Source organism: Cyrtonyx montezumae, unplaced genomic scaffold, assembly GCF_038088225.1.
Source record: "Cyrtonyx montezumae isolate F1298 unplaced genomic scaffold, pur_monq_1.0 scaffold_3, whole genome shotgun sequence".
NCBI classification, from domain to species: Eukaryota; Metazoa; Chordata; class Aves; order Galliformes; family Odontophoridae; genus Cyrtonyx; species Cyrtonyx montezumae.
Window position 1 is genome coordinate 80,663,215 of NW_027072034.1, and position 19,646 is coordinate 80,682,860.

Below are 19,646 nucleotides of genomic sequence, written 5' to 3' on the forward strand. Positions count from 1 at the left end.
GGAACTTGGCATCTTGTGGGAGCATGCTTACGTAAAATGTCCATTTTTTTCAAACACAGCAAAAGGAAACTGTCCATCTCCTCTGGACTTCCTCCTTTCCCTGAACAAGGCAGCCTTTTGGAGGGAGTACTGACCAAGCCTTATTGGGCACTACAGCACAGAGCACACAGCGTTGAAGACACTCAGGTGGAACAAGTCTGGCATCAAACCTTAAGGGCACTGAGAGAGCAGCACTGCTAGGGAAGATGGAGGTGACATCATAGAAGCTGTTTTTTGTGAGCCCCAAAACCTGATGGTTTGGAGGGAAGGTTTCCCTGTGACAACGAGGTAGGGCTTTATCTTGTTGTTTTCTAGTCTCTTACCGGATCCTCTCAGTGTACAGGTTAGATCTTTCCCTGCTCACAGTTAATTAGTTGTTAGCGTTGTGTACTGGTGACTTGTACCTTTGGACGTGGGGACCCTCCGGTACAGCAGCTGCCGGGCTCGCCAGGGGGCAGCCTCGGGCCGTGCCGCCCGCCTCGGAGCTGGGCTGGCTGCTGCGGGGCCGTGATCAGCTGGCTCCAGCTAAAGTTTTATTCTGTCGGAAGGGTTAAGGGGGGGTTATCTCTTTAAAGCAAAACTGGATGTGGCGCTGGGCTGGATTAGAAGTAAAAATTATTTGGGCAAACTGGGGAAATGGTCTGGAAGGAGCAAATAGCCGTTCGCTGAGTTGAGTGGAAAGTCTGCAGCAGCAGTGGGGCTTCTCAAGGACCAAGTAGTGCGTTAGCGAGGAGTTCTTCAGGAAAGGGATCAAATGCAGAGTACAAGTCGGCTATGTCACAGTGTTGAGGTGATGGAAAATGAGAGGAGATGTGGTGAAATTGGATCCACCCCAGAGGAGAGCAGGGAGAACAGCTGGAAGCTGAGGAACCGTTACCTGTTGGGAGTGCTTGAAAGCACCAAAATCCCCAACCCAAAGGAGAGGAAAACTGAACTCTACAAGCCCATTAAAGCACACAACCTTCACTCCTTCTCTATGGCAGAGGGAAAAAAAAAAAAAAAAAAAACAAGGCTTAAATCACAGCAGGAAAGGCTCAATTTAGATGTTAGGAAAAATTTTCTAATGACAGGGGTAATAAAGAATAGACTGCCTGGGGAGCAGAGAGCTCTAAGATCAAGTTCGGCAACATCTGTCAGAGATGTCCAAGCCCTAGGTGATCCTGCCTTGGGTGAGAGGGATGGCCTGGTCTGACCTTTCAAGGTCCCTTTCAGCCCTAATTTTTCAGTGGTTCTGCGGGCTGACATTAATCTTCTTAATGGTATTCAAACAGTCAGCAGCTTCTCTTAAGTAACTGCTCGCAAGTCTCTTCTCTTGCCTGCAGTTTAAAATTAGTGTAATTTCCATGCATCACTTTCACCCTGCAGCTCCCAAGTCCTGCACAGCCAATTGGCAGCTGGATCCATTGACTGCTTGTCAGTGCTTTGCTTATGGCTCTATATGTATCCAAAAAGAAAAGGAAGGAATAGAAATGCCCAGTAGGTACCCGTGCCTTCAGTGGGACAGCAGACTCCCTTCCTGTCTCTGTATGTGTGAGATATGGTCCCCCTTCTTGACAACCTGAACTCGTGTGGTCATTTCACTGCCTGTCCTGTGCCCTTCCATGTCACTCACAGCTTTCTGAGGGAGATTCTTATGCTTTGCTCTAGCACTGGGTGAGGAAGGAATTGCCTCTGGCAATGGCTGGCTTCTTCCTGAAAGGAGCTGTGTTGGACGTAGTTTAGTGGGCATGGTGGTGATGGGTTGATGGTTGGACTAGATGATTTCAGTGATATTTTTTCTAGCCTTAATGTTTCTGACTATCGACCTTTGCTGTTGGTTTGTCACGAAAGGAAGCCTGGAGCATCCAACCCCAGGTGCTGCCGTACGAGTGTAGGCACTTGTGTGTAATAATGCCAACTTGTGCAACAGTATGTGCTGTAATTGGTGTATTTGATAAATTTTCTGCAGGAGATCTCTGCCCTAATGGAGGAACGTATCTGGTGGGGAGCTGGCTTTCTGTCTGAGAGCTGACGTATAAACATTGCTGGCTGTTGAAAAACTTAAGTAATGGAGCAAGAGGAGGAGAAAAAGCTAAAGCCTTGCAATCCCTGTCTAGTAAGCCCAGACCTTGCAAGTCAGAAGAACCTGTCCTGAAGGCAGGGATGCTTGTGAGATTGTTGGTTATTTGCTTGAAACAGAAAATATGATGTTTCCACAGCTAAGAAAAAACTGTCCCTAATGAGAGGGGGAACCGCAGGTATCTTATCTGCCCACAGAGAAACAGTCACAGCTTTTACCACTAATTTTCTTCAGTGGTTTTCACCAGCTGAGATAATTATGGGGCTGATGCCCGGGTCTCTACATATGCTTTTGTTAACAGACCAGAGGTTGTGCTATATCCCTGCTATGCCGAGAGTGTTATTTTATACATGGGAGTGGAGTACAAAGAAGTAAAGCAGCCATTGCAGTAACAGGTTGGAACACAGGGTCTTTCACTCAGCCCTGAGCCCCTTCTTCCAGACGGTGCTGCCAGCTTGGAGACATGGTGGGGAGGGCCTGTTATTTATATGCATAATAAAACACCACCTGAATGCACCTGGAATCCTACCTTTGAGCAACATTAACACTCCAGTGACTTCATTTACAGTTATTTCACTTTGTTTCTCTTGATGCTTGGAATTAGAGTTTCAGGTGTGTTTCCCTTTAACAAAAAATGCTCTGAAATATGCATATTTTACAGTAGGTTGTACTTTTGTAGAGTCTGTGCTATATAATAGAGTCTCTGTGCACAGATCATACAAAGTCAGCTCCACTCTGGTGAAAATGTATTTATCAGAACCATGCCACTCTGGAGGGAACTTTCTAAATGAGACCTTAGATTTTTAGGGGAATTTTTGGAGCAGTACAAATACAATCCCTTGCAGGTTAAGGGCAAAGCAAGCTTATTCCATGCTGTAGCTTGCAAAAAGTGTAGTTAGAAGGATTAACTTTCGTGAGATATTCTGAACGCAGCAGTATTCCACAAGATTTGTGAGCAGGATGAGATTAGCCCCCCAAATGCAAGTTTATTTGAATGGAGCAATTTACATAAAGTGCAGTGAGCTATTCCAAGGTAAGAGGAAGTTTGGATCCTTGTCTGTTTTCTGAGCAGACACTACCAGCATCTGAGGAACCTATGTCCAGCTACAGCTGAGCATGCTGCGTTTTGGGTGCTGCAGACTCCAAAGTTTTCTGTTTCTGCAGTGTTGCCAGCTGTAGCAAGTTTGAGCTCTGCTTTGCTCCAGAGCTGGAGCCAGACTGCATGCTAACGCAGTATGGCTGCAGGCCTTTTTGGTGTTTTTATTCTGTGGAGTTTTTATGAGACCATATCTGTCAAATGTATGTGTGAAGATAAATCAAACAAGCACAGCCACGGCTATTAAATAAATGTGAAATCTGAGTGGCTTCCACCAGCCCCTCGGTCCCTCCCCCCCCAGCTGCCGTGTGTGCTGAGTGTTTTACAGAAACAGGAGGGTGAAAGATGGCTGGTTATGGGAAAGGGAAAGCAGAGGGGAGTTGACTCCTGGGGAGGGGGCTGGTTTCCTTGCAGGGGGGAGCAGAGAGCTACAAGATGGATTTGGGCTCATGCTCCTGAAAGGTTTCAATCTGGAAAGAGCCTGTTTGGGATTTTTTTATGACTTTTGGAGAATTAGGGGCTCAACATTCCTTCAGGAATGTTGTCTGACTGCTCTCACGACATCCACAGGGCAGAGAAGAGGGGTTCCCAGCAGAGGAGGCGAGAAGGTGCTTCGAGCACAACTGTGATGTGTCAGTCAGTCAGTCTCAGACCATGTCTGGAGCTAATGAGTGAGTGCTGAAGCATGAGAAGGACTCCCAGCTTCTACGTGCCTCACAGACTGCCTTCTTCTGCAGAATAAAATTATCGTGACCTGATCCCTACTCAATTTTTTTCCCTCATTCCCTAATCTGTGTTTCTGCCAGGAGAAGGGTGGTCTTTCCAAGGTCAGGGTTGAGGTTGCTGTCAGGTCAGAGAGGGCAAGGTCAAACTTGAAGGTGGCTGGCTGTACCAAAGCTGTCCCACGCAGGGAGAGGGCCTTGCAGTTTCCAAAGCCATCAATCTCCTCCCCACTTTCACCAGCTATTCACCTCTTCCAGTTTTAAGTGGAAGAAAATACAGCCGAGCTCTTCAAGCCCTTGTGTTGAGCCTCCGGGAGCTGCATTCTTGCTCTCGAGTGGTCAGTCACTGAAAGAGAATAGCCAATATATCACTCTCAGTGTCTTTATTTGGGAGCTGAAGTTGGATCAACAATGTATCTGAAGGCTACTGTAACCGGGAAATGATTCTTCTAATTTCTTACAATGGGGCCACTTCTGCCACAAAGAGAGCGTTTGTCATTTCCCCCTGGATGCACTGGAGTTTGGCTGAATGTGCTTGTTTACACTAACACTTCGTACGTAGGGAGAGAGCATCGAGCTGGGGCCCAACAGGAGCCAACAACTTGTGTATTGCAGCATACTGTGCTCGTGCCCAAGGTGAAATGGGAGGTACAGCACTGTGACACGCTCTGGATGTGGCCTGTAAGGCAGAAGTGGGAGAAAAAGGGTATTTGACATGGCTCCTTCATGTGTGAAACCACTGTACCTCTACTGAACTGGAGTGCTGGTTAATGCTGGAAGAGGGTTTGACCTATAGGAATATAACCTGCTGCACACGTTGTATTGTGAAGTCTCTTTGTCGTCGTGGTCTGTACACATCACCAGTGTTGAGTCGAATTAAAATAAATGTTCAGAGATGTTTTTTTTTTGCTGATGAAAACATAAAAGGGAAGTGAAAACTTGTGCTTTCATGCGCATTTCTGATGAGCTGCTAATGCAAGGCAAAATTATTAGTAGTAATAATTAGCAACAAATGTGAGACTAACATTCAACAAATGATCTGTTAGCACTCAGAAAGCCAGGGAAACACTTAAACCCAATCTTTCTTTCATTGAAGTCAAGTCGTTCAGATTGAGCTCAAAGTGCTTGTAGGGCCAGGTTGCTTAGCTGACGTACATTCTCAGTTGATGTGCTTCTACTTTTGCCTTCCATTAAATCTGAAGCAGACAATTTAGGTGAGCTGAACAGCTTACCCTACATTTTCTGTTGGTCGTTATTGATGTTAAATGTTGAAGGGGCTAGCTTCTCATTTAGTGTTGGGGTTGGGTTTGTTGTTTTCTTTTAACAGTGTGTTGTAGCTCTTAGTTCAGAGTGATTCAACTACCACTTACCATCTGAAATGCTGAGTCTCTACCATCACATAATTTCCTGCTGATCACAAATAACAGAAAGCACAATTCAGAGGTCCTGAAGTGCTCGGTTGTCAGGACAGAGTATAGGTTGCAGTTTGAATTTGGAATGAAAATACAGAAAAAAAGTGGTGGTCATCTGATCCCACTCATATGCCTGAAACTTACCTGTGCATATGAACACGTAGTAACCTCTACTCTGCCATCCAAGGATGCTATGCACGTTTATAATACATTTTAATCCTTAAAGCACAGTTCCCATAGTGCAATTCTAAACTTATAAGTGGAGGTATTTCATGGAACAGAATTAACATAGCAGTGCATACAGACCAGGATAACTTCTAGTTCTCTGGCTCTCAGTTTATTCTGCCTGTGTCTCCCTGTGGTCACCAGTAATCTTCTGTTTACACTGCTGCCCTGAAATGAGTGCAAGAACCTTGTTAAGATCAGACTAGAGATGCAGATTGTCTTTGACATATACTGTAATGCCTGTTGTGAGAAAGAAATAAAAACAAACACCTCACACTGGGGTCTGCACAGTGCTGTAAGGCACTCGCAACATAGATGCTTGCCTTGGGTTCCAGACTCGCCACCTTTCCCCTTGCTTCATCCAGAGATGGGTGCTGGTTACTGGGAAAATGTGAAAGCAAACCACTGGTTTCTCACCTCCTGTGGGCATAAACCTCTGCTTCTGTCACCACTTGCAGTTCTGACTGTGGGGAGCTTCTTTTTGCAGCAGCAAGAGCTGTTTCCCCACCCTATCACACCCAATGGCACTGGGAGCAACAGGCCTTTACTTTCCTGGTTTCATAATGCCCTCAGGCCTGCCCTTGCCTCCTCCACCTCCTTGTAGTCTAGGCTGGCTCTCCCCACCCCTCAGATGCGCAAAAAAGGTCTGAGGCACCTACTGCAGTCATGTAACTATGCGGGGAGAAATTGCAGAGAGGGAAGGATGTTTTTGGAGAGCAGGCTGAGGAAGGGAAAAAAGAAACTTCTTGGCATACTTCCCTACCTGCCCCACTGAATGCCTGTAGCAAGGTCCTCTGTTTTGGATGGACCCTTCCCAGCCCTTGTCCTCAGCCTCCCCCAGAAGTGGCACAGACTACCACCAAATCTCTGTTCCACCTCCAGATCCCCGGGGCAGGACACTTATGTCATTCTTGTCAGCCATCCAGCCTGTTTTTCAAGCATTCCACTCACAGAGGCTTCACAGCTGGATACTTCATGCATTGCTTCCATCTATTTGCCCTAATGGTTTCATAACATCAAGCCTGAATCCTTCTTACAGTTTTAGCCTGTTGTTGTTTCTTAACATCTTCATTACAGGCCAGTTGAACTAACTAGCACCTTTCTCCCTTTGTATCAATCTTAAGACATTTTGTGCTTCTTCTTGGCCTTATTTTCTTTAGGGTAAACTTCTCCAATTCTTTCAGGTTTTCCTCACAGATTATTGTCTCTAGAACTCTGATTCTTCTTCTTGTTTTCCTCAGGACTGTATCTGATTAGGCCACTTTTTTTTTTTTTTTTTTGTCTTTTTCAAGAGTATAGCAATGATGACAAACAGTTCAGTTTTTAATCTGCTTTAAACCCCAGCTCCAATAGTCCCATATTCATATTTGTGTAGTCAGTTATTCCTTACTGTAGAGCCTTTCATGACTTCCTACTGTGTCCTTTCTTTTTTCTTTCCAACTCTCTGATTCATCAAATAAGTTCAAATAAGTTCATTTCTTCAATGTACTTGCAGATACTTTTGGCTTTGGGTGAATTTAATCATCTTTCTTCTAATTCAGAGTCGATATTTCTAACTGATGGAAGTCAGACCCAGAGAGAAACCTGTGGATGTCTATTCAATGTGTTCCTGTATTGGAGAGCAAAGTCCTGATCTCAGCCTTCTAGGTACCAATACTGAGTTTGCTCCACCATCAATAGACTACACCTTCCTTGCTGGTTTATGAGAATTTCAGGCAAGCTAGTGTCAAAAGACTTAACAAGTAAAGACACTGACATCTGCTGCTTCTTACTGGCCTAGGAGGTCTGTCTCCTTGTTTTGAAAGGAAATCAGATGGGTTTGTCAAGACTAACCCATCAAGATTGTGAAGCTAATACTGGTTTTTACTCATCCACTTATGTTCCAGTTCCTTACAATTATATTTTTTTTATTATTCATTCCAGAATTATTTCCTGTAAATGAAATTCAATTAACTCGTCTATAATTCCTCAGCTCCTCTTTTCCAAAGACTTTCTGATTTTGGCTGTCCTTGCTTTTGCTATAATTGTATACTAATTCTTAGTAATCTAGCTTGGATTCCACTCTCGATGCATAACCTTCTTGTTCTTGAGGTCAACAGCAGCATTCTAGTCAGGCTGGTCTTATTTTGTACTCCTTTTCCTTTCTCTGAACTGGTGCAGAGCTTGCTGCCTTCCCATCCCAGGAACAAGCTGGTTGCAAAAGATCTCCCCTTACTATTAAAGCTTGGGCTGTGGTTGGAATCAGTAGTTCTTTCCTGGCTTGGTGTTTTGCAGGAGACTTGTCACTGGGAGGCGACCTACATCTGGTGACCTATGGACCACCCTATACTGTTGATGGACATGTTTTCTCCCTGAGTTATATTAATGATGCTGGTGGTGAAGTCCTAACTTGGGCCATCTTTGGATTATGTTTGCTCAGGTGTGCTATACTGGAAGTAAAATCACCACTGTTCCTTTCCCAGAAAAAATAGTCATTGTCTGCCACATTTAATTAAGTTTTCCTGTGTTCACACAGCCTCCCTCATCCAGATCTGAAGTTAGTTTTATAGTTTCCTCTCAGCCTTCTCCTTTGATCCTAAAGTAGCTGTCACCTCTGTACCTACAGCTCTTCCTTTTTCACCTTGTCCAGCATAAAATATGTTTGTGTGTTAATGGCTTTCTTTTTGGGGGCTGCTGACTCTCCTTAGCAGTCAGCTGGATGCTAGATGAAATCACTCTCTGCTGTTTCAAATATGTCACATATATATTTCCCCGCCTGTGCTTTATATTCCATCCCAAATTCGTTCATAGGAAATGATTCTGTTTTAGTTCATTTTGTTTTGGAAAGTGAATCTGTTGCCAGGGGAATGCATGAAGTTTCCAGGCGTGGGGTCCAAGCTTGGCGCAGGAAGGTGCTGTGCAGCACAGCCCTTGCCACACACAGCCTGGAGCTCCTTGCTCCAGCCCTGTGAGCAGATCTTCCCTCCTCAGAGCTGGCTGTGCTCAAGCCAAAGCTGTGTCGGCTCTCTGCCTTGGTCAGCCTGCCTGCGACCTGCTCTCTCCTAATCTGACTCCAGTAAGCTCAATTGCCTGTATCTGAACTACAGCTGGGGCTTGAACCCTTGGGTCTGAGCTGGTGAAAACCTATGTCAGTAAACCAAGCTATAGTGTGGTAACCAAAGCAGGGCAGGAGTAAGCAGCTTGGCATGTGCATGACAAAATAACCCCATGCTGCAAGATGTAAGCGCCATTATAAGCAGTGCCATTTTTAGACTTAAATTTCTCCAACAAAAGTTATTAATAAAGTGCTTTACCAAGAGTGTTGCTTCCCAAGCTTGACTTGGAAGCCTCAGCCCAGAAACAGCTTGTCTGCCATGCCACAGCAGGGAGATTCAGAGTGCACAGTTAGCATGGTTAAACCAAAGCGTAAAGAAGACTGCACTTTTTCTCCAGTATGGCATCAATCATTGCTTGTTAGTTCTGGTGCTGGGATGAGAACACGGGATCCATTTCACAAGCATGGTGTACCTCTCCGTACATGGGGTAATGGGAAGGGGGCTGATGTGAGGGAAGAGCAGATCTAGAAGGGAGGAGTGATGATGAGAGTGAAATTACCTCAGGGAAATGTGTGCAGCTAGATGCAGGGAGCTCTGCTCCCACTCTGCTCCTTAGAGGTGAAATCTTATGCTGCTGTAATCAGTGACAGACGCCAGCTGCTGAATAGAACCAGAGGGAACTGGAGATGAGGGTACACAGAGATGTGTGGTAGAGTGGTCTGCGAGGAACAAATGCAGATGTTTGTCTCAGAAATGAACAAATCTTCTCCAGGGTTTGCTGAAGATTAACTTACAAATGAAACCCCCGCATACATTTGTAGATAAGGTCTAGAGAAAAGGCCTGTGATTTTTGCTGTCTTTTTTGTTTTCTTGGCACACTACTACATGAGTGGGCTTATTAAATCTTTCTTCTGCAGATCATTTTCAAATATATGCTTACATTATGACCAAAAACACTGAAGGAAAAAAATATCTCCATCCCAAAAAAATGGCTGGCAGAGGATGAAAAACGTCTGCTTTGGAAATGAACACTGTCTCTCCCTCTCATTCACACACACACACACACACAAATACCCTCAGTGGGCAGATCTCCACTGATCAAGGTTACCAAGAAGAGTTAAGGCTGAATCTGGAGCAAGGGAGAGCTCTGTGTGTAGAAACAGCTCGGCAGATACACATTTATTAAATTCAATGCAGCAGCAAAAGAAAAAAAACAACAAAACATTTCTTGGTGCTTGTGTCTGATTTGCCTGCAATGACCTCTCTTTCCATCAAGCCAAGTCCTTTCCTTCTGCAGATCTCCATGTATGGATGGCATTCTGCAATTAGGGAGATATCAATAAATCAGCGACAGACAAGCAAGGACTTCAGCCTTTCCTCGAATTTGCACTGTGAAAAGTTCATCTCTGAGTGCTCCCCCTCTGTTCTGAGCAGCACTCAGAATGCCTGGGATTTGCAGGCAGGAGCAGCGTGGGCTCAGAGCCGGCCAAGCTCTGGAGCTGGAGTCAGAGGGGGTGGGGATTCGGATGATATTGGGCTGAACTGAATACTGTTAGATATTGGCCTGCGCCCTGAGCCAAGAACTTGGGTGGTAGCTATTGTTGGGAATCATGATCACGAAATGTTGTTATTACATAGTGCTTTACAATGGGTTGGAGCCTGATGCAAGCAGTGGGGAATCCAGCTTTGCAGAGCATGAAGACCAAAGAAAGGCTCATGGGGCAGATGTCTGCGTGAAGAAAGTCTGGCGTGGTGGAGACAGTAATGCATGAAGCATCAGTGGCATGGTGCAGTTGGAGATGCCAAGAGCATAGGTGCCATTTGGAATACTCGTAGTGTTCTTGTTCATGTGAGACAGGACCTCAGCAGGGCTCTACCTTTGAGCCCCTGCTAAATACAAGGCTACCTTCAAAAATAGACTATAGTGTCCAGTACTCTGTTCAGATGAGTTCTGAAAATCTCCAAGGCTGAGGATTTCACAATCTTTCTGTGAAATCTACGCCACTGCTGAACCAGACAGGAATTTTTTTCTTCACTCTAGAAGCATTTCTCTTGTTGCAACCTGTGCCTGTTGCCTCTTGTCCCACTCAGTGCTTGGTAATGGTCCATAGATGTCCTCTCCTGAAGCATGTGGAGAACCTACAGTATCCATAGTTCCAAAGACTCACTATTCCTGCTCAGTTGGCCTAAATAATTGCTGTAAACCCAGTCCTCCTCATGCTCCTCCCTTGGACTCAATAGTCCTTAGCACAAGCCTTTATGTACTGAAAGACTGTTATGTTCCCACTTAGTTGTCTCTTCACTAGACTAAACAATTCTTTCAATCTTCTCTGAAAGACTGTTTTCTAAAGCTTTTATCATGCTTGCTGTTGCATTTCGGAGTGCTCCCCAGTTTGTTTACTCATGGAGAGTGCTGTGCCCAGCATCCAGCTGAAGCGTCTTCCAGTGCCAATTACAGCATGGTTGTTTTCTCCCATGCCTGTCTTATGAGTCTCATATTCATGAATCCCATCAAGAAACGTGTCTGTTTTGAAACAGTACGACAGCACTGGCTAAGTTTTTGTCTGTGGTACTGGGAGCACGTCCCTCAGCAATGTTCTTTATCCAATTAGTTCCTGCTTTGCACTGGCATCCCAGTACCTTGCTGTGTCATTCTGTGCTTGCTCTGCCACGATTTCCATCTCATCAAATTCAGACTAATTCTCCTATTTATTTGGATAGTTTTGTAATCCATCACTACCTTCCCCTCTATGCACCGTGTGACTGCAGCTCCTCCCAGCACACGAGCCTGCCACGTACATGCAACACTCCATCACCTCAGGCAGGCGCTTGGGGGGCTTGAGTGTCTGAGGACAACCCTTGGAGCTGGGTTGCTGTCTTTTCTGTTTTCATCCAGAGTTACATTAATTTCTGAATATTCTTTGCTCCAGAAATGAAGAGCTGTTAAGTTGAGCTGAGAGAAAGAGTTGTTTATACTGAAGGTAGAAAATGTGCAATAATTTATGTTTCCTGTGTGGGTAATATCCGTAAGTCTCGTAATGAGTTTTTAGCACATACCCTAAATCATGTCCAGACCTTGGTAATTCAAAGGGAATTAAGAGAAGTGAAATCTTTGACCTTCAGCCTCTGTTTGAAATGAGCACCCATGTCCTAGCTGTAGCACCACAGCCTGGAGTGCCTAACAAGGCATCCTGGCTATTCTGGAAGACTTCCCACAGGACATCACATTGGGTTTCAGAGTTACTAGTCCAACACCTGCCACAAATTAACCAGCCTGGTTAAGTTGTATTTACAACAGTATAAATGTTTTGATTAGTGATTTAGGAGTATGCAGAATGGATATAGTTCCAACAATAAGATACATAAAATATGACCACACAGCTCTTTGTCCTTCCTCAGGTAGCTATGTAGAGTCTACCATGTCGATGGCTCCATCTTCATGCAGCAAGAGATACATATTTTCATTCATCTCCATTAGAGGCAGAACCACGAACAGCTTCCTGAAAGGGTTCATTGCCAATGAGCTTCTCTTCTGTCCCACTTTGGTAATGTCTTCCATTTGCCCTCCTCAGGTGCACGGCCTCTGTTTAGCAAAGCATAGCACAGTTTGGATTGGAAGGGACCTCTAAGCCCAGCCAATTCCAACCCCGTGCTGTGGGGAGGGCTGCCACCCACCAGCTCAAGCTGCCAGGGCCCCATCCAGATGGGGCACCACAGCTTCTCTAGGCAGCTGTGCCAGGGCCTCCATTTCACAGAGACGTGAGCTGATGGCAGGGGTGGGAGGTTGGGATCCCCTGAGGGCAAATCCCATTGGCCCAGGTGGAGTGAAGACAGTGGAGCTGCCCAGTTGAGGCTTGCTGGAGACACAAGGTGGGGAAAAAGGTTTGCTTGGATTTTGTTTCATCAGGCACGCGAAGGCCAGGAAGCCCTCCTGCAGCCGCCTTGTCGCCTTGGAAAATGAGCACCATCTCTGTTTAATTTTAATGCAGCCCCTTAACTAAGCTGCCTCACTGCACTTTGTCCATCTGTGTTGCCCTGTGCGTGGCAGCGTTTCGCTTTCACATTATTCCCCCTGTGACTCGCCCCCCTCTCCCCACTGCGTTGACATTGTTCTGGGCAGCAAGCCGTCCATGTTCCCTCATGCAAAGATGCTGACACACCCAAAGATAAACTGCGTGCATATAGCAAAAACAATATTTTAAGGATCCTTATTTCACAAGAAAGGGAATAAATGTGATGGAGGATGAGGCCACAACTATCAGAAGAAAAGAGTGGGGAGGAGGAGGATGGAGGAGCTGAGGGCGAGGGAGTCAGCCAGACAAGCGGGGTCCCTCTGCTGCAGCCATCAATTACAGGCCCTGTGGCTTGGTTGCTGCTGTTGTCGGCAGTGTGGAGGGTTGTTTTCTCTCTTTTTTTTCCTTTTTTGTGAGGTCTGGGTGAGCAGCCGGGGGCGGGGAAGGAGGGTGAATGCGGGATTTTGCCCAACCCAGTGATTCTCAATGGAGGCTCTGGGCGATGCTGGAAGAAAGGCACTCGCAGGGCTGCGGCATAACTTGCTGATGAGATGGCCGTTTTGAGGCAGGGGATGCTGCAGATATTTTGGAACACCCAAAGGGATCCAAGTCCAGTCCATACACTCGTGCATTGCTGTAAAACTGAGGCGGGTAAATCAATAAGCTGTGCTGCGCTAGAGCTTTGGCTTAGGGTGATGCTGGCTTGTACCAACTGGGGCTTTGTGCGCGTGTACAGCTACACATACATGTGCACACATATATATAGATATATAAAACACATTCCTGTGTGGAGCGTAGGCTTTACAGCCAGCATTGGAGACCACTGGGACTCTTCCCCTTGCAGTCTGAGTGGTCCCTGGCTAGGTGATATCATCTTTTCCAGAAAAACATCTGGTCCTGATTTACTGGCTGCCCTTATGGGTAATGTGCTCCTCGGATTAATTATTTTCACAGTTAAAAAAGTGCACCTTGACTTCACAGTCTGAAGTTGTCTGGCTTCAGCTCCCTGCAGCTGGTCCTCATCATGCCCCTTTTCTGCCAGATTAAAGGGCCCTTTGATATCGGGAATCCCTCTTCCCCTTGAAGTGCTGGTAGATCAAATCACTCCTCGGACACACTGAGGAGACTGTGCTTTTTAAATTGCACACAATAGGGCAGGTTGTCCAGACTTCAGATCCCACCTCCATGGCAGCTCATGCCAAAACCTTTCCCTATTGAACCGTGTGGAGTTAAATATCCTGTGACATCTGCACCTGCTCCTGCCAGCTCACCTGTGGCTGAGGCAGACGTGGTCACAGTCACACACCCGCTGATGGAGGAGCCAAGACCTGGGGAACTGTGGTGGTCATTGTGAGCCCTGGGCATGCTGCTTATTAATATAAATGAGCAGTGAAGACAAAATTCACTGCCCTCTGTGTTGCTGAGAAGGTAATGACATGCCAAGTGAGTCACAGCAAGTGATGTTAGTGGCCAGCGTGTTTTTTGTTACCAGTCTTTGAGGAACAGAGTTAACTCTAGGGACAAAGCGTGTTTAGCCACAATAATTTGTATGTGGGAATAAAGGTTTATTTTTATGAGGGCTACTCCAAAAGTAATGCTTCCTTTTTTATACCATGTTGGCTCACAGTGTCAGAGGCGGATGTTGGTGGTATGGCAGTAGAAGTTGAACCTTCCCACCAACATTCCCTTCCGTGTTGTTGCCATGTGACAGATGGCAGCAGAGGGTCAGTGTGACAGAATGATGGTAGTCTGACAGTGTAGATGGAGCAAAGGTGCGTCCCTGAATTCCTCCAGGCAGAGAAAATGTCACGCACTGACATCCATTGATGCTTGCTGAACATTTATGGAGACCAAACAGTGGATGTAAGCACAGTGAGACAGCGGGTGGTGCATTTCAGCAGTGGTGACAGCAACATGAAAGACAAACTGTTTTTCAAATGGCCATGTAGATTTTTATGAGCGCAGTATGCAGGCTCTTGTTCATCACTACTAAAAATGCACAGCTAATGGTGGTGACTATGTTGAAAAATTGTGGTTTTGTTGCTGAGAATTCGTTCTATCAAATAATGTTATTGTACTCTTTGTATCTTCTGTAGTTTCCACGACAGTAAATAGGAGGCATTATTTTCAGAGCAACCTATGCAGAAACCTTATTTTCTTTTAGTTTGCAACAACATGCTTTCAGAATTTAACTTTCTGTTATAGTATGATGCAAAAAGAGCAAAGCATTTCAGTGAAGCCTCAAGCTCACCAAGTGTGAAGGTATCTCTTCACTCAGCTTTGCAGTAAATAGGCATTTCCCTGCACTATTACATTTTACAGCTTTGTTTTATTTTGTTTATAAGCTCTGCAGCATGGTATTGTTTCTGTGTTTATTAAGCTCAAGACTCTTGCAGAATGGCATGTGGGTTTCCATCCAAATTTGATCACTTTTCTACCATCAGTGTTCATGTAGCTCTTGACTTCTGTCCTTGCCCTGTTTCAGTGAGTCTGAGTTCCTTCTCCATGATGTTTGTAAAAATAAAAGTGATTGCAACTCTTTGGAAGGAGTTGGCTGAGGAAACTGTCTGTGGGACCTGAAGCCTTTTTTCCAGCTCTGCCTCTTCATCACTGGCCCATCTCCCAGGTGTAGCCATTCCTCAAGAGCTTTCAGGTTAGAGAGAAGGAAGAACTGCCTGGGAAGCCTTTCCTGCTAAACTGCATTTATAAAACAAACACAGTTGTATGTTTTATGTGGAGCTACAAGTCTTAAGGTGAGGGCGAAGATCTTTATTCACAATTTTCTGAACTCAGGTGGTAGATCTGTGGTGTATCCTCGGAAGGAGCACGGCAACCCCTGGTAAATACAGACTACAAAACTTTTATCCAAAGATGTGTTAAAATTCACTTTTTAGTAGGATTTCATTCCTTTACAGGCTCTGTGCAATCTCCAATTCAGCCTCTTCCCAGTGCTAATTAAAGCTAATTGAAAAAATCTCTTCAATATGCCCAAGCAAGGCGAGTGAGGTACTCCATCCCCCCTGGTGTGTCAGCTGGTGGGATATTTCCACCAGGCCTGTATCTCCACCAGCAAAATCAGGGAGAGCTGTTGGCTCTTCAGACATCAAACCTCCTCCTTCCTGTGTGGCGCTCAGTGCTAATGGGAATAGAAAGCAGAAGAAAGATCTCCTTTCTTGCCTCAAATCCTCCTACCCCACATCCCAGTCCCAGGGGTCTCTTGTGATATGAGAACGTGTTTTCCTTTCATCTCTGCTAAAGAAACTCATGTTTCTGCATTAGCATGCAAGATGGAAGAGAGCCAGCTGTTCGATGGGCCTACTCTGGGAGGATTTCATCCTGCAAAATGCTCCTACCTTTTTGTTGTAGTGTTTTCTGCAGCAGGAAACTCCTGGCAGTTTGTTACTCACCCACTCCTAGAGGTGTTGAGCTGGGCCTCTTACCCCTGTCAGCGATACACTTGGAAATGGTGATGAGCATCTCTCACCAGAGGCTGTTTTCAGTACAACGCACTCTACAGAGCTGGCAGCAGAGGAGTGGAGAAGGGAGGTGGCTTCTTGTCTCATCTGTTGTAGAGATGATAATTAAAGTGTCTAAGTTGACTTTTCTGACTCTCTTTGTCACCTCTTTCAGCCAACTAGGCTGCATGTGACCAAAGCAGCCTCCCAGCCAGCACCATGCAAGACCAACTCTCTTCGCTGTCCAGCCATTGTCTCCTGGCTCATTCCTACCTTGTGTCACCAGTGTATTTCCTTTATTTATGAGACATCACTGGGCAAAAAAAAAAAAGGCATTTCCAATTCAATCATTCTCATTCTGTCTCTGACTGCTTTTTAGTCTTTGCTTGGCACATGGAATAAGTGTCACTACAGTTCAGTACTTAGGTACCAAGCACAGAATCATTTCAGCTCTTCCTTTCTTGTGCTAGATGTAAGCATACAACTTACTGGCAGCAGTCACATGGACTAGAATCCTGACCCAATGAGTAAAGTGAGTTCACGCTTTCAGGTGTGTTACTGTCTTTTCTGATGGTCTGCCAATGAGACCACCAGTTGTTGCCCATAATAAAAAGTCTGCCCTGCTATGCAGAAGAAGTACTATGGGATGCAATCTATTCGTTTCCCATGTGGCAACATCTGTCAAATCCTTGACCGTCAACGATCCCCTGCTCAGGGTCCAAAGCATGTTGTTACTAGTAAGAATGAAACCTACTTGTCTTGTAGCATAAAGTTCACTTGTTGCATTGGGAAATGGTGAATATATTGTTAGTTTTTATTAGGCCTACAATTGCTTGCTGTGAGAGGAGGCCCTGAGAGAGGAGTGCTTCCCAACCAGACACCAGCCAGACCTTAACTGTGTGACCCGATGGCTTGTAGACAGAAGTTGTGCTAGCACATCCAAAATAAACCTCTCCTTTGTCCAGATGCAGAAAATGCACAGAGGCTGTTTCATTTAGAAGCCCTTCTTTGGACAGCTTATTCCTCTGGTGGCCTGACAAGGTTGTCAGCCTCTCTTGTGAACTATTTACCACCTCTACCCTTTGTAAGACTGAGACTTTCTGCTGCCTTGCTCGCTCCCCAGGACCAACAGCATGAAAATAATAACATTCACCCAATTTAAGCAATGTGTGACTCCTCCAATGCTCTGCCTTCATTATAAATAAGCCACTTGGGCCTGGCCAGCACTTCAGAGACATCCATGCATTTTTCCATTCCGAGGGACGCTTTAAGTTTCTGCGTTCCCACTGAGATAGCCCAGAGCTTGCTGTCTTGATCTGATTTGGAATGGGACAGGAGTTCATGGCTCCATGCTGACGCCAAGCTATGGGTGGGAGTGGGGAGGAAGGGCCCTTTCCTGGGGACTTGAAATCTCTCCTCACTCAATTTCTGAAAGATTTCATCTCTCCAGGAAGCAGTACACTCCCAAGACAGGCTGTTTGTGCAAGGCTCGGCCCTGTGGGCTCACACTAAACTCTTCAGATGTAGCCAGACTAAAAGCCTGCTGCTCTTTTTCTGGGTTTGGTCCAGTCAGAATCCAAATTTCAGCAGAGACTTTCTGGCCAAGAAACTGAATCCGAGCTGCCTTTATCTCCAAGTGGGAAGTGTGTCAGCTGAAAGAACAGTTTTAGCCCAAAGGGGCATGTGAAACGCTGGTGTAGCTTTCCCTTCAGACAGAAGGCAACAAGGCTGTGGGGCCAGTGGGTTGGTAACTGGGATGGGTGGGTGACGAGGGGATTTGACAAAGGGTGTGCCAACTGGCTGCAGCAGGGATGAGGGAACAATTGCTGTGCTCATCTGTTGTCCTTCTCTGACCCACAGGGGTTGGTTTGCACAGTTGGATGTGGACCAGAACCTCCATGATCAGCAAAAAAAAAAAAAAAAACCTGACTGTAAAGACACAGTTAACAGAGATCAAGTTAGGAGAGTGCAGGGCCCATTTCTAAGTGCTATCAGCAGAGCTGCCAGAGTTGGGGTGCCCTGGAAACAAGCCCTGCTTTAGATAACAAAAGCCAGCACTTGAGGTGGATTTTCTCCCAAGGCTGGAAGTGTGGGAATGCTTCTCCCAAGGTGTATCTTATTTCCGTGGTCTGGCTAATGATCCCCCTCGTTCCCAAACCGTTGCAGCCTTTGTTTCTTTCCCAAACATCCTAGCACAAATGTTTGCCTCCAGATCACTGGCTCAGCTGCCCGCTCCCCTTTAGCTCCGTGTGCTGTATTCAGACCGAGAGGAGCTGCGTTTTGGACCCCACATCCTTCAAGGTGTTTCAGAGAGGAGCTGTGCTTTGTTTGCAGCCAGCAGCAGCATCCCTCCCGCTTCCACAAAGCCAGCGCGGGTGGGGACGCCGGGTTGGGGGGGGTGGGGGAGGGCGGAATAAGATGTCACGCTTGTCCCGGGCAGAGAGACAGGGACTTGTCACTGGAGGTGGAGGGGCAGGGGGGAGAGCAAGGCGATGCTGACAGACCCTCCCTGGGACGTCCCTGACCCCTGCCCGGGCTTTCCTCGGTGCCCCCGAGCATGCGCCGGCCAGCGGCACGGGGGGCCCTTAAAAAGCCTTGCTGAGAAAGGTATTTCTTGTGGGGGGCGGAAAAAAAAAAATAAAATAAAAAGGCTGGGGGGAGAAGAGAGAGGGCAGGCCCCCTCGCTCCCCACTGAGCCCATTTCTCCTGCTTTGCCGGAGCTGTCAGCCTTGAATCCCGGCGGCGTCCCGTAACGAATTGGCAGCAATGGGGGCTTTGGGAGCCGGGATAGCGCGGGCGCGGGGGCTGCGCGGGCGGCGCTGGGGATAAAGGCGCCTGTCAGCGCCATTGTGCGTGCCCGCGGGGCCGTGCGCCCGCGCTGCGGCGGGCCGCGCTGAGGGGGAGAGGGGATGGGGCAAGAGCAGGAGGGAGATGCTCCAGAGGGACGGGGAGCGGGGGGCTGCTGTGCTGGGGACGTGGAGAGCTCCATCCAGGAGCTACTGCAGCTCTGCCTGCACATCCAGTGCCTCTAGCTCCAGCCTGAGCTCATTGCAAAGATGGTCAAGGCTCAGCTCAGAAAGGAACGTGCTCCGGTTCTGTGCTTCAGAAGTGCCAGTGCTGAACCCACCTGTTGCCACTCGCAATGGTTGCACTGAGGGCTCTGCTGACCGCAGACCTCGTGTGGTACAGTATTAATGTGTAATATAATTACCCCAGCACACATGTAATGCCAAGCCTCTCCTGTGAGGGTGCGAATTGGGCTGGCACTGCATCACAGCTCGCAGCTGGGCACTGCTCTGCCATGAAGAAAGATAGAGACATCAGCCCAAACCTCCTGTTTGCCCTCTTTCAACTGACAGTAAAAAATAACGTGGTTTCAGACAATAAGGTGCTGTTCTTTCCCAGTGGAAAAACTGGAAAGGCATGCAAGATTGTCACTCTTTCCCCCCCCTCCCCTGCTAATTGCCTCGATTTCTGCCTCCCCACTCCCAGCTGCCGCTCCTCTCCAAGTTGCCCTTTTTGACTCCTCGATTAATTTCTTTGTCCACCCGTTTACCACTCAGGACGTGGTGACCTCGGGATGTAAATCT